The 13,834-nt window shown below is 38.9% G+C and overlaps 1 long non-coding RNA gene and 1 other non-coding gene across 2 annotated transcripts; both read left to right on the top strand.

The window, feature by feature from the left end:
• The first annotated feature begins 6,469 nt into the window (after window positions 1-6,469).
• On the top strand, window positions 6,470-6,573 carry LOC141545309 (U6 spliceosomal RNA). The gene has a single exon (XR_012482980.1). It is a non-coding gene; the product is annotated as a U6 spliceosomal RNA (small nuclear RNA).
• Window positions 6,574-8,387: 1,814 nt separating this feature from the next.
• LOC141543639 (uncharacterized) lies at window positions 8,388-10,132 on the top strand. The gene is made up of 3 exons (XR_012482485.1): window positions 8,388-8,923; window positions 9,593-9,751; window positions 10,003-10,132. It is a non-coding gene; the product is annotated as an uncharacterized LOC141543639 (long non-coding RNA).
• Window positions 10,133-13,834: the final 3,702 nt, after the last annotated feature.

Below are 13,834 nucleotides of genomic sequence, written 5' to 3'. Positions count from 1 at the left end.
TTACTCTTTCATTGAGAAGAAGTTTAGTTCTTTTTATGTGCAAAGCTCAGGTTTGATTTTAAATCAGCCTTTGGGGAATTTTCCAATTCTTCTTCCCTCTGCCTCACCTTCTTGGGCCAAGGGAGAAGGGGGAGGAGGAAAAGGAAGGGCGATAATACCATCAGCACTGCCCATTAATCCATTTAAAACTCCTGTGTCTTCATTTCAAAGGACTGGAGTAGGCTTTATGCCCCAAGGCAAAAAGGAATTGTGGGGTATTGAGTATAATCAGAAAAGTTTTGAAAATACAATTCAGTTAATTTCTAAGAAACCTTACTGGGACAAGATCTTGCAGTTAGAGAGAGTGGAGTTTTATACTTGTAAAACTGCTAGGATCGTCTTTGGAGAGTTGAAACTCCTCTTTTCTTACCTCGTGGATTTTCCACTTCCACAGGTGAGCTTGATTTCCCAACCCCCTACGGGTACTTATAAAACAGTGTTTATGTCTAGAATGGGTTGGAAAATTGCTGTTTTAATCACTAGAATAAATAGACAGTGTGTGATCTTTGACCCAGGAGGAAAATATCAGATTTATTGATTCACACTCCTGGAGTACAATTCGGTATCAGAAACTCAAACTTTGATTTTTAGGCAAAAGAATTCAGGGATATAGCCGAGTGTTCTAGTAAAGTCATTACTGCACAGACTATCCCCAAGATCTCTTCTAAACAAGAGAAGGGAATTTTGGGATATGTGATTGCTTACAATTTTTAAATTTTGATTTTACATTTTTAAACATTTTTGATTTTACATCTTCAAAGTATTTTGATTTTACATTTTAAAGTTATTTTGGTTTTACATTTTTAATCTATTTCGGTTTTACACTTTTAAATTATTTTGGTTTTACATTTTTAAATTCTTTGCATTTTACCTTAGCAATGCACTTCGGGCATACACAGAAAGTGCAGCTAAGTGACAGACTGACTTTTGTCTGACTTGTTAATCTTTTTGACAACAACTTTGTTTCCACTGTGATGTGGAAAGGCCTGGATGGCATTTGGAAAGGCCCAAGTTGGGCCCCGGGGACATTCCTTCCTAGGTGCAGATCCAGCAGCAGAGTTCATCCCCACCAGAGACATTTGTAACCTGGGGATCCAAGAGAAGGACCAGACAACAGTCCAGAGAGACCAGCCAGATGTCCGCAGCCCTTCAGACGCTGATGGCAGCAATGCCCCTCCTGACCGTGACACCAGAGACACCAGACACAGTTCCAATGTTGCAGCTGAAATGGACTGTTTTGGGTGATGCGCAATATAAAGACTGTAAATGGACAATGGGCCTGCTTGCTTCTCCCGTGGCCACTTGCCATATGGTGGCCTGGGAAGAGGCTTTGCCCTATGCTTTCTATTGAAGGACTATGCTTTTAAATTAGTGGGTGAAAAACCAACGCACCCACCTGCCATTGTTATTGAGACAATGTTACCAGACATGACTTTGCTTATGTGCACCTGTGAAACTAGAATTGTTCTAGAATTATGAAAAGTGCAATAGAGAATTGTGATAAGCTAGAATTGCTCTAGAATTGTGAAAAGTGCAATAGAGAATTGTGATAAACTAGAATTGTTCTAGAATTGTGAAAAGTGCAATAGAGAATTGTGATAAGCTAGAATTGTTCTAGGATTGTGACAAGTGCAATAGAGAATTGTGATAAGCTAGAATTGTTCTAGGAGTGTGAAAAGTGCACTTGAGAATTGTGATAAGCTAGAATTGTTCTAGAATTGTGAAAAGTGCAATAGAGAATTGTGATAAGCTAGAATTGTTCTAGAATTGTGACAAGTGCAATTGAGAATTGTGATAAGCTAGAATTGTTCTAGGAGTGTGAAAAGTGCAACAGAAAATTGTAAGAAACTAGAATTGGTCTAGAACTGTGATAAATGTAACTAGAATTGTGACAACCTACCTACTGATATTTGTTAACTAGAATTGTGATGTTTTACCTTGTTGACTTCCCACCTCAGTGTTGACATCCTACCTCATTGGCATCCAACCTCTTTGGCTTATTATCTCGAGTATGACTTTGATGAATGGGTTGAACACTTGGGCCACTGTTGAGCCTGGTTCTCATTGTCATACTTCTGTTTACTGATCTGCTGCTTTGTACCTCCTTGGGCATAACACTGTCATCTCATGGACCAAGTGAACTATAGCTGGTGCTAAAAGTTTAGCTTGGTGAGATGTGCGGTTCCCGCAAAACAAGAGAAAGGGAATTGTAAGGGCCCTTTAAATGGGCGGACACAGTGCATCGGGATTGAGGCCCAGAAATAATTTCTGTGGATATTAGGACTGCCCTTGGGCGGGATCCTGGCCATATTGAGATAGCTTCGTAATGGGTGACTCTCTCGCTGATTGGCTGTGTGTGTGACCTCACAGGCCCTATATAAGCCCACTGCAGGCAGCAACCGCCCTCTTTAACCTCCTGCGGTTCACCCTGGCTCCTAGCTTGGGTGGCCAAGCCAAGATGGGTAGCCGAAAGAGGTAAGGGTTTTGGTAGTGAACACGTGGGTCTTCTGACCAGGTGTTCACTCGGGAACCAACAAGTCAGGGCATCAGTTAGGGCATTATGTGAGTAGGTATAATAAAGGCTTTTAAGATTACACGTGGTTGTTCTTGAGTGCGCTACCGGTTATTAAGCTATAGATTCAAGAGATTGTGGCCAGAGACCTTAGAAGGCCTCAGAGGAGGCGAGCCGGGTAGAGCTCACACTGCAAAGGACAGTGGTCAAAGGTACTCTGGTGGGTCTAGGACAGACTAGTAATTGTAACTGCCAGGAGAGCACGTTACAGTACAGAACTTTAAATTAAATTAAGCCTGGGGTGAGATTTAGGCAAGGCCTGTAAAAGAGACCCATGGGAGCTGGTCCAAGAAGATTTCTCTTTCCTCCCTACCCACCATCCACATGTGGAAGAGTATTTGCCTACTTGGGAAATACCCTGTGCAGCAGTTGGGAGCATAAATAGAATTTAAGGGCCAGTGAGTGAGGAGAGAGCTACTCAGCCAAAAGAGGGGCATGGATACTAATTGAGGTCACCTGAAGGAGGAAGCAGCTTCAAAAAATAGAGAAAACAACTTCAAGAGAGACTTTGTCCTGGCAAGTAAGACTTGGGGCACAGAGAAATCTGCATAAGGAAAGGCACAGCTTTTAGATGCTGCAGATCCAGATTTCTGAGTTATATTACTTTTTTAATGTCTTTTTCATTTTTTATACAAATAAAGTCATATCTAAACAACTGGAAAGATATTAATTGCTCAGGGGTAGACTGAGCCAATATAACAAAAGTGACAACTCTACCTGAGTTAAACTATTTAGTTGGTGCCATACTAATCAAAGTACCAAAAAATTATTTTATAGAGCTAGAAAAAAATAACAATTCATTTTAAAAAACAAAAACTCAAGAATATAAAGGGATTCAATGGGGGAAAAATGTGAAAGATAGTGATCTAGCCATACCAGATCTCAAACTGTATTATAAAGTGGCGATATCAAAAATCTGGTACTGACAAAGAAATAGAATGGTAGATCAGTGGAATAGATTAGGTACAAATTGTATTCTAGTAAATGACTGTAGTAACTTAGTGTATAATGGACCCAAAGACCCAAGCTTTTGGAACAAAACATCATTATTTGAACAAAACTGCTAGGAAAATTGGAACAGTATGGCAGAACAAGATAAGATAAACTTCTCACATTGCCTACCAAGATAACATCAAAATGGATACAAGATTTACACATGAAGGGTAAACATAAACAAATTAAAAGAGCATGAAAAAATTTTTGTCAGATTACAAAATGTAAAATAGGTAATTTTGATTATATAAAACTAAACAGTTTTTGCACAAACAAAACCAATGTAACCAAAATTATATAGAAAGCATAAAATTGGGGGAAAGGGAGAATTTTGCAATAAGCATTTCTGATAAAGGTCTTTTCTCAAATATATAGAGAACTAAGTCAAATTTATAATAATACAAGTAATTCCCCAATCGATAAATTATCAATTTTTCAGATTAAAAAAAATCAAAACTACCTATAGTCATATTAAAAAAAAATGCTCTAAATCATTACTGATCGGAGAAATCCAAATTAAAACAACTCTGAGGTACCACCTCACACTTGTCAAAGTGACTAAATATGACAAAAAAGGGAAATGTTGGATATTACAGGGGAAAACTGGGACATTAATGCGGTTGTAGTGGATTTATATTGGGAGAACAATGTGGAACTATGCCTAAAGATCTATAAAACTTTGATCCAGCAATACCACCACTAGGTCTATATCCCGAAGACATCCCAAAAAGGTAGGGGGAAGACTTATTTGTACAAAAATCTTTATAGGAGCTTTTTTTGTGATATCTAAGAAATCAAAGGGATTTGATTGGGGAAAGGCTAAACAAGCTTTGGTATATGATAGTAATTGTTCTATAAGAACAGGGTGATTTCAGAAAAACCTGGAAAGGCTATATGCATAGTGTATATAATAAGTGTAAAGGAGACATTGTACACAGTAACAGCAATGTTGTTCAATGAAAATTTGTGAATGACTTAGTTATTCTCAGCAATACAAAGATCCAAGACAATCCCAAAGGACGAATGATGAGACATACTATCATCCTCCAGAGAAAGAATTGATATTCAATGAATACAGACTAGAGCGTTCTCTTTTTCACTTTCTTTCTTTAATTTTTTTTCTTTGAGTCTTCTTGTGTAAAATGACTAGCATGGTAATATTTATATAATTGTGTATGTATAACATATCTGATTGTTTACTGTCTCAGAAAGTGGAGAAGGAAGGAAAGAAAGGGTAGAATTTGTAATTTAAAACTTTCAATATAATTGATAGAAAATTTTAAAAAATAATGAATTTTTCTATAGGTAGTTATAATCTCTCCTTTCCATCCCAACATTCCAGAACAATAGCAATAAAAAGAGCAAATAAAACTCTCCTCATAAACACATAAATGGCAGCAAAACAAGTTCTCCTGTTGGCCATTCCCCCAAATATCTGTTTATCTCTACATTTTAGTTAGTCACCTTTCTGTCAGGAGATGAAGATGATACCAAAGATGAGAGCCTTGGGGACTGGAAAAATGGTAGTATTCTGTACAATAATAGGAAAGTAGTGAAGAGGGAAAGGTTTGGGAGGAAAAATGAAAAATTCTGTTCTGTCAGAAATGAGATCTGAATTTCCAGCTCTCTGAATTCAGAGCTGATGCTTTCCTTGTTTCTTCTCAATAATTCACAATTTACACAATTACACAATTTACACAATTTCCCCTAAGCAATTTATATACATATGTGTATATGTGTGTGTGTATTTATATAGTCACTTAAGGCCCCCCAATAATCCTAGAAAATAGGTGCTAGCTATTAGTAGCCCTTTTTAATAGATAGGAAAACTAAGGTTAAGAGAGAGTCATTTGCTCCATCACACTGCCATATGGGGTTCGAACTCTCGTCTTCCTAACTGGATGCCTGGTGGCCTTTGATAAGCTAGAGGGATGCCCACCCCAAGCAAGTAAACTCTTTTCTCAATTGGAAGGGCAGCCTGAGATCAATTTGTTCCAGTGGCCACAAAGGCAGTGGGGAGAAGTGCTGTGGAGTATTTAGAGCTTGGTCAGATAGCCAAGACACCACGGTCACCTGCGGCATCTCAGGCCGGTTCCTGTCATCCAGACATCTGAATCCAGTGATTCTGGAGGAGAGTGTGAGTCTGACTTTGCACACTTTGTCTTTCTTGAAACCAAGTCCTGAGCAAACCACACCGTGATGTGATTATTCCTTTTTTAAAAAGGACAAACAACAATATGACATGATGCGGTCCCTTCAAAGCTGGTATTTTCACAAAGTACCTTCGCACTAAATTAGAGAAGTGTCTCTGGTTTATTTCCTTCCTTCTTGAGATGTAAAATCTGAATAATTCAGCCAACTCCTAGTTAAGACCCAGAATCGAAGTAATGGTAACATGAGGAGCATGGGCAATAAGACTATTTCATCCTTATACCACCTTTCAACGTCGTGAGCATCTCTAATTCCTCCAGGAATGAAGTAATAGCATCTCTTGGGAAGGAACAGTCAAGTGAAGAAAGGTGGCTGGGGTTTAATGGTCCAGGAAATGGAGCCAGCCAGGATTCGGCAAATCAGAGATGAAGGGGCAAGATTCTTTGTGGCTGAGGTTATGCTACTGTGGATGTTTCAAGACTCTGGCTGTCCAGCTGCTGGATCTTGGGAGATGAAAGGCACCCTGGCTTAGGAAAACTGCCATCCCAGGAAGGGCGATGAAAAACAAGCCCGAAAGACCTGCAGGGGAGAGAGTCGAGCCTTGCATCCAAGGCTGGGGGCGGAGTGGAAGGAAGTCAAACAATGGTTTCATTCCTTTCTAGAGGGTTCTCGGTTCAGTTTACTCTTCCAGATGTGTGGAAATTGCCACAGAACGTGCTTGCTCAAGCAGCACTTGTGCTAAAATTGGAATGCTACAGAGATTAGCATAGCTCTGGGCAAGTATAAACACACAAGTTCAAGAAGTTTTCCATGTTTTTTAATCTAAATTGTGGAAAAAATCTGACTCTCCCCCTCTATTTAACAAATGTGAGAAATTATTAATTTAATTTATTTAATTAAATAATAAATAAATCATTAATTAATTAATTTAATTATTAATTTAAATTAAATCAATTTAAGTTAAATGTGAGAAAGAAACATATATTTGATTACTTTCAAGTTGAAAAAAAAAGGTAAAATAAAAATTAAGATTAAGAAAAGGATAGGCTAGAAAAATAAGACATTTAAAATGTATAAGGAATTGTTAAAAGCTTGTAAAGGTAACACCCAGGTTACAATAAATAGTCAAAGGATATGAATAAACCATTTTCAACAAAGGAAGAACAAATTGTTAATGATTAAAAATAAATTTACCATTACTAACAAAGTGATGCGAGTTAAAACAACTTTGAGGTAGCAAGTTACACCCATCAAATTGGCAAAGAGAATTGAAAGCAAAAAAAAAAAAAAAAAAAAAAAACAAATCTTGGATGCTGGAGTAGGTTTATTCACTGCATGTGAATTTACAAAGTCACATGATACTTCAAAAGAACAATTTCATAGTCCACAATTAAAATTACAAAAAGTCATTCTTTCTAGTTCAATAATTCCATTGTTAGACGTAAGCCCTGAAAGTGTTATGGAAAACACTTTCCATAGAAAAATAACTATCAGTTCCTGGATTTTTGTAATAGTATTTTATGCAATTTAAAAAACAAAATCTTGGGGATCACTTAAGTATATAACTGTAAATTGATCAGTTTGGTAGATGATTACGATGGAACTCAATTCAATTAAAGCCAGCAAATGGGAGGAATACAAAAAAAAAAAAAATCTGGGAAGACATGAATGAATGAAAAGTTAATCATTTGCTTTTGCAAAATGTGGTAAGCACTGGGGTTACAAATAGAAAAAGGAAGGTCAGTGGCTAGAGTTCTGGACGTAGGAAGACCTGAATTCAAATACATTCTTAGAAATTTACAAGCTGGGGGATCCTGAGCAAGTCTCTTAATTGCTGTCTGCCTCAGTTTCCTAAAAGTAAAAGGAAGGTAATAATAGAACCCATCTCCATCTCCTAAAATCAGATGATCTCTATGAAACACTTAGCACGTTGCCTGGCAAAGTAAACACAACAAATTCTTGTTTCCTTCCTCAAGAATCTCTCCAAATGCAAAGAAGAAATGGGAAAGAATGCAAAATAAAAAATAAAATAAGAACGAAAAGAATAAACTACATGATGAAAAGAATAAACTACATGCTAACTCTGAAGCCAAAAGGTAAACAAGAGTGAATGGACGAAATCCAGATGAGATTAGAGGAAATTTATGATGTTTTGTGCTCTCAAACAAGTCTATTTGAATTTAAGTAGTTACTAAGTAAGCTTAGTGGGTTGTATTGATTTTCAGTATTAAGATAATAATATGCCTTTGGGATTTGGGGGGATTAGGAAAGGCATGACCTCTGTAATTCTCCCTGTTTCCTTTCCTTCCCCTTTAGATGCTTTTCCTTCCTCCTCTTGCAATCATGGGATTTTGAGCTGGAAGAAACTCTGGGGATTCCCTTGGGTAGCCTGCCACCTTATTTTACAGAGTTGGAAACTGAGACTCAGAGGCCACTGCCTCAGTGGAATTTGAACCCAAGTTCAAACAGCTGCAGTGATTTTCACATCCTAGCCCCATCCCCCAACCACAAACCTTCCCCCACTTTCCCAAAGAATCCTATTTCCTTTTCATGGATTCTCAAGTTCTGAGTTATGCAAAGAGTAGAGACAAAGGTCAGAGTTCTTTCCTGTGGAGACCTGCTGCCTGCTGGTGATTACCTGCTTTTTTTTTTTTTTCCTCTTAAGGTCATAAAGACACATCATGTCTATAATCACAGAGTCTTGGCAGGCTCGGCAAAATGGGATTTAGTGAATGATTAGGATACTTAATCTGATGACTTCCCTTTTCCTGGAGGCCAGCCCTTTTCAGAGAAATGGAGGGCGAGGGACAATTATCCGGGCCATTCAAACCAAGTTTCCCAGCATCTTTGCCATTCGAGGTATAGCCCAGTGGTGTCTGGAGAAGGCTTAAATCACAGGATTATAGAATCTTGTAACAAAAAAAAAGGATGTCCAAGGTCTTCTGGCCCAATCCATTCCAGAACAGTGTCCCCGCTAGAGCACGCAGGAAGTGGTCTTCCAGCTTTAGCTCCAAGACTGCATTGAGGGGGACTTCTTCCCTTCCCTGACAGCCCATTCCACAGTGGATCAGCCTTCTGCAAATTCAGCATGATCCCTGAAGGATTTTACAATCTAACTGAGAGAACAAGACTCATACATGGAAAAGCAATCTGCATATTAGATGCCAAGTAAGTGAATGATTCTAGTCAGTCTATACTCTGGCAATACCAGGGGAGAATGCTGCAAATTTTATTAAGTAGGAAGGAAGGAAGGAGAGGAAAAGGGAGAGGAAAGGAAAGAGGAGAGAAAAGAGGAAAGGGAAAAGGAAAGAGGAAAGGGAAAAGGAAAGAGGAAAGGAAAAAGGAAAGAGGAAAGGGAAAAGGAAAGAGGAAAGGGAAAAGGGAAAGAGGAAAGGGAAAAGGAAAGAGGAAAGGGAAAAGGAAAGAGGAAAGGGAAAAGGAAAGAGGAAAGGGAAAAGGAAAGAGGAAAGGAAAAAGGAAAGAGGAAAGGGAAAAGGAAAGAGGAAAGGGAAAAGGAAAGAGGAAAGGGAAAAGGAAAGAGGAAAGGGAAAGAGGAAAGGGAAAAGGGAAAGAGGAAAGGGAAAAGGGAAAGAGGAAAGGGAAAAGGGAAAGAGGAAAGGGAAAAGGGAAAGAGGAAAGGGAAAAGGGAAAGAGGAAAGGGAAAAGGGAAAGAGGAAAGGGAAAAGGGAAAGAGGAAAGGGAAAAGGGAAAGAGGAAAGGGAAAAGGAAAGAGGAAAGGGAAAAGAATTAATTAAGAACCTGTGCTAAGTGCTTTATAAATACCTGATTGTATCTTCTCAACAACCTTGAGAGATAGCTGCTGTTTCCATTTTACAGTTGAAGAAACTGAGGGAGATAACCGTTAAACATCCTACCAAAGGTCACCCAGATAATAAGTGTTGGGAGTCATGTTTGGCCCCAGACCTTGCTGACTCCAGGCTCAGAGCTTCATCTGCTGCACCAAAGCCTCAGGAGAACGTGGCTTTTGCTCTGAGGGTAAGATGTGAGGAATTTAAATGGAGAGGAATGGAGGGAGAATTGGGGGCAACAAGAGAACATAATTGCGCCTTGTGAGGGTGGGGCTCCCTATTTGGTGGAACCAAAGGCTTTAGCAATAGGAGATAATTCTGGGCCAGTTGGGCAGGACCAGCTTTGGGGGACCTTTAGTGCCAAGTTCCCAGGACTGCAGATTGAATGCTAAAAAGGAAAATTAAAGATGATCTATTCCAGTGTCCTTGGTTCTACAGATGTAGAAACTGCGTCCCTGAAGGGAGAAGTCAATTGCTACAATTAACATAAGGAACCGCAGCTTCAACTGGAACCCAAGACTTCTTACTCCAAGGTCAGTACTCTGGGAAAATTTTTTTAAGGTTTTAAAGTAGGGAAACTGTTTTTAAAAGCATGGCAGTAAACATATAGGCTGTAATGAAGTGTGTGATTGGGCAAGTAGCAGTTAAAGGCAGGAATTATGAAAAGATCATCTATTGAGAGCAAGTCAGATCACTTTGTGACTCAGTTTCCTCATCTGTAAATTGGAAGGAATATCACCTGTGGCTGGACAAACAAATCATAAGTATAATATAATTTATTGTGTAGTAAGAAATAATGACTATGATGATTTCAGGGAAAAAATCATGAGAAGACTTCTATGATTGATAGTCATATGAAATCAATAAAATTTATTTTCCAAAGAATAAGAAAGGAAGAAGGAAAGGAGGGAGGAAAACAGGAAGGGGAAGAAAAGGAGAAAGGGAAAAGAAAGGGAAAATAGGGGCAGAAGTTACCTTTATTACCTAATTCACAGGATTATTGTGAGGAAAGTATTTGGTAAAATGTTCCAGTGTTGAATCTGTAAGAGATGTTGAATCCCCCATAGGGGAATGAAAGCTCATTGAAGTCAAGGACTATTTTATTTTGGTGTTGTATACTCAGCATCTACCAAAGTATCTGGCTTATAGTGTGTGCTGAATTAACATTTGATTGAATTGAATTGTACACAACTAGATAGTAGGGCTTCTCAATTTAGAAAGAGGAGGTGGGAGATGGTCAACTCGGTCTATGACCATGGGGAAACAAAGCAGAACTAAAGTGGCTTAGTTTCTTAAGGTTGGCCTAAAGCTTCAAAGTCAGGGACAGTTGTCTTTTTTTTTTAATTAATTTTATAATTATAACATTTTTGACAGTACATATGCGTAGGTAATTTTTTACATTATCCCTTGTACTCCCTTCTGTTCCGAATTTTTCCCCTCTTTCCCTCCACCCCCTCCCCTAGATGGCAGGTAGTCCCATACATATTAAATATCTTATAGTATATCCTAGGTATAATATATATGTGCAGAAACGAATTTTGTTGTTGTTGTTGCAAAGGAAGAATTGGATTCGGAAGGTAAAAGTAACCTGAGGAGAAAAACAAAAAATGCTCACAGTTTACACTCATTTCCCAGTGTTCCTTTTCTGGGTGTAGTTATTTCTGTCCATCATGGATCAATTGGAATTGGATTAGCTCTTCTCTTTGTCGAAGATTTCCACTTCCATCAGAATACATCCTCATACAGTATTGTTGTTGAAGTGTATAGTGATCTTCTGGTTCTGCTCATTTCACTCAGCAACAGTTGATGTAAGTCTCTCCAGGCCTCTCTGTATTCCTCCTGCTGGTCATTTCTTACAGAGAAATAATATTCCATAACCTTCATATACCATAATTTACCCAGCCATTCTCCAATTGATGGACATCCATTCATCCTCCAGTTTCTAGCTACAACAAAAAGAGCTGCCACAAACATTTTGGCACATGCAGGTCCCTTTCCCCTCCTCAGTATTTCTTTGGGATATAATCCCAATAGCAGCAATGCTGGATCAAAGGGTATGCACAGTTTGATAACTTTTTGGGCATAGTTCCAAATTGCTCTCCAGAATGGCTGGATTCTTTCACAACTCCACCAACAATGTATTGAAAATCTGCCAGATGAAGGATAGTAACATAGGTGAAGATAAGTTTAAATCACAAAGTAACTTTAATACTGTAATAATAGGCTAAATGAGATCTATTTCTGCAGAATGCTTGTGATAATCTGGTGGTTTCAAGATGGCAATGTAACAAGGATGCTCAGAAACCATGATTCTCAAACAAGCTGACGTTTGCATTGCCAGAACATTTATAATCTTGATCACACTGCTAATGGGTTAATGGGGTACAGGTGAACAGAAGGGAAGAGAGGGAGGCATTCTGGTACATTGACCAGAAGCAAATGAAGGTACACACATATCTGACCGCCCCTTGGTGATCCATTTTCGTTCGAATGTTGAACCCCTTTGGCGGTTTGGAAACAATTTGATGACAGATTAAGAAACTGCAAGAACACAACATACTCAGTCTGAAGTACTCAAAGCTTGATATAATTGCTGTATGAACATGATTATAAAAGTTCCAAATTGCTGCTGAAATAAACCTACACATGCTTGTCACCAAGTAAAACTTATTTATAATAAAGTTGGGCAATTATTTATTGCTTAAGGTGCCATCAAAAAATTTTGAAAATGAACTCCTTAGGGGCAGCTAGGTGGTGCAGTGGATAGAGCACCAGCCCTGAATTCAGGAGGACCGGAGTTCAAATCTGGTCTCAGACACTTAACACTTCCTAACTGTGTGACCCTGGGCAAGTCACTCAACCCCAGCCTCAGGGGGAAAAAAAAAAGAAAAGAAAATGAACTCCTTAGACCATCCTTGCAAATCCCTAGCAGGGGTTCTCAAACTCCATGGGCCAGATGCCACCCACTAAGTACGTTTATGCAGCTGAGGGGCAGAGGCAGAGTGTGGCTTTTGTTTTTACTCTAGTCCGGCCCTCCCACAGTCTGGGGGACAGTGAACTGGCCCCTATTTAAAAAGTTTGAGGACCACTGTTCTAAAGTATTTGTGAACCACTAAATGACAAACATTATGCTAGGGAGGTAGGTTAGAGAGAAGTATACAACCTTTACACAGAGAAATAAATCTAATATAATGAGAATGGAGAGATCACTAAAAATCAAAGAGATTTGAAAATAATTCATGGGGACATAACACCTGAGATAAACATTGAAGAAGGTTTAGAATTGTCAGAGGAATGGAGTGAGAATGGAATGCACTCCTAGGCAAATGAGGATAGAGGCCTGGGATGGAGTGCCCAGTTTGGAAAATTGCAAGGTCAGTTGGATTGAAATGTGGACTATATGAAGGAGAATAATGTAAAATAAATCTGGGAAAGGAGCTTAAAATATGTAGGGATTTGAATGTCAAGTTGAAGAGTTTGTATTTTATCCTGAGGGTAATAAGGGACTACTAAAAATTCTTGAGCAGGGAAATATGGTCAGATCTGTACTTTAGGAAGATTAATTTGGCAACTTTGTGGAGGGTGTATTCAAGGGGCAAGACACTCGGAGCACACAATCTAATCAGAAGATAACTGTCCCTGAAGATATTAATGCAGCATCTCTTGATTAGACCCAGCAAAACTTTTGTCCTGGAGTCATATTGCTAAGATTTATTAGGCACGTTTATAAAGACTATTTTTTACTTGTAAAGTCAAAGTGAAAAATGACGGTGATTTTGCATGGATGTAAATATATGGTTTATATGCTAGTGGTTTTTTTTTTTTCATTCTTTAATTTTTTTCCATGAAATATGACTAGGTTCTGAAAGGCAGAGCCAAGGGCAGAATAAAGGCAGGAACTTGCCCAACCTCTCCCCAAAATCACTCCAAATGCCTTTAAATAATGACTCTAAACTGATTTTAGAGTGTTGAAATACCCAAAAAGATGGAGTAGAACATTTTCCAGCTGAAGGTAGCTTAAAAGGTCAGCAGAAAAGGTCTGTGACATCAGACAGAAAGCCCAGCATGCAGTTCCAGTCCAGGATATACCATCTAGTCCTATTCCCAGCCTGACTCCAGCATCCGTGCTGGCAGCTTCTGGGCTTCTTGGCCCGGGGGTATCAGGGAAACCTTGGAAGGGTGAGCAAAGAGGGTCTGTGGCAATGGAATGGGAGTTGGATGTGTAGTCTCGGCTCAGGCCACACTAGGACAGCCTCGGCCCCAACCCCAC

This window comes from Sminthopsis crassicaudata, chromosome 5 (assembly GCF_048593235.1).
Source record: "Sminthopsis crassicaudata isolate SCR6 chromosome 5, ASM4859323v1, whole genome shotgun sequence".
In the NCBI taxonomy this organism is placed as follows: Eukaryota; Metazoa; Chordata; class Mammalia; order Dasyuromorphia; family Dasyuridae; genus Sminthopsis; species Sminthopsis crassicaudata.
Note: the sequence above shows the minus strand (reverse complement) of the source record. Positions and strands in the feature narration are given on the sequence as shown.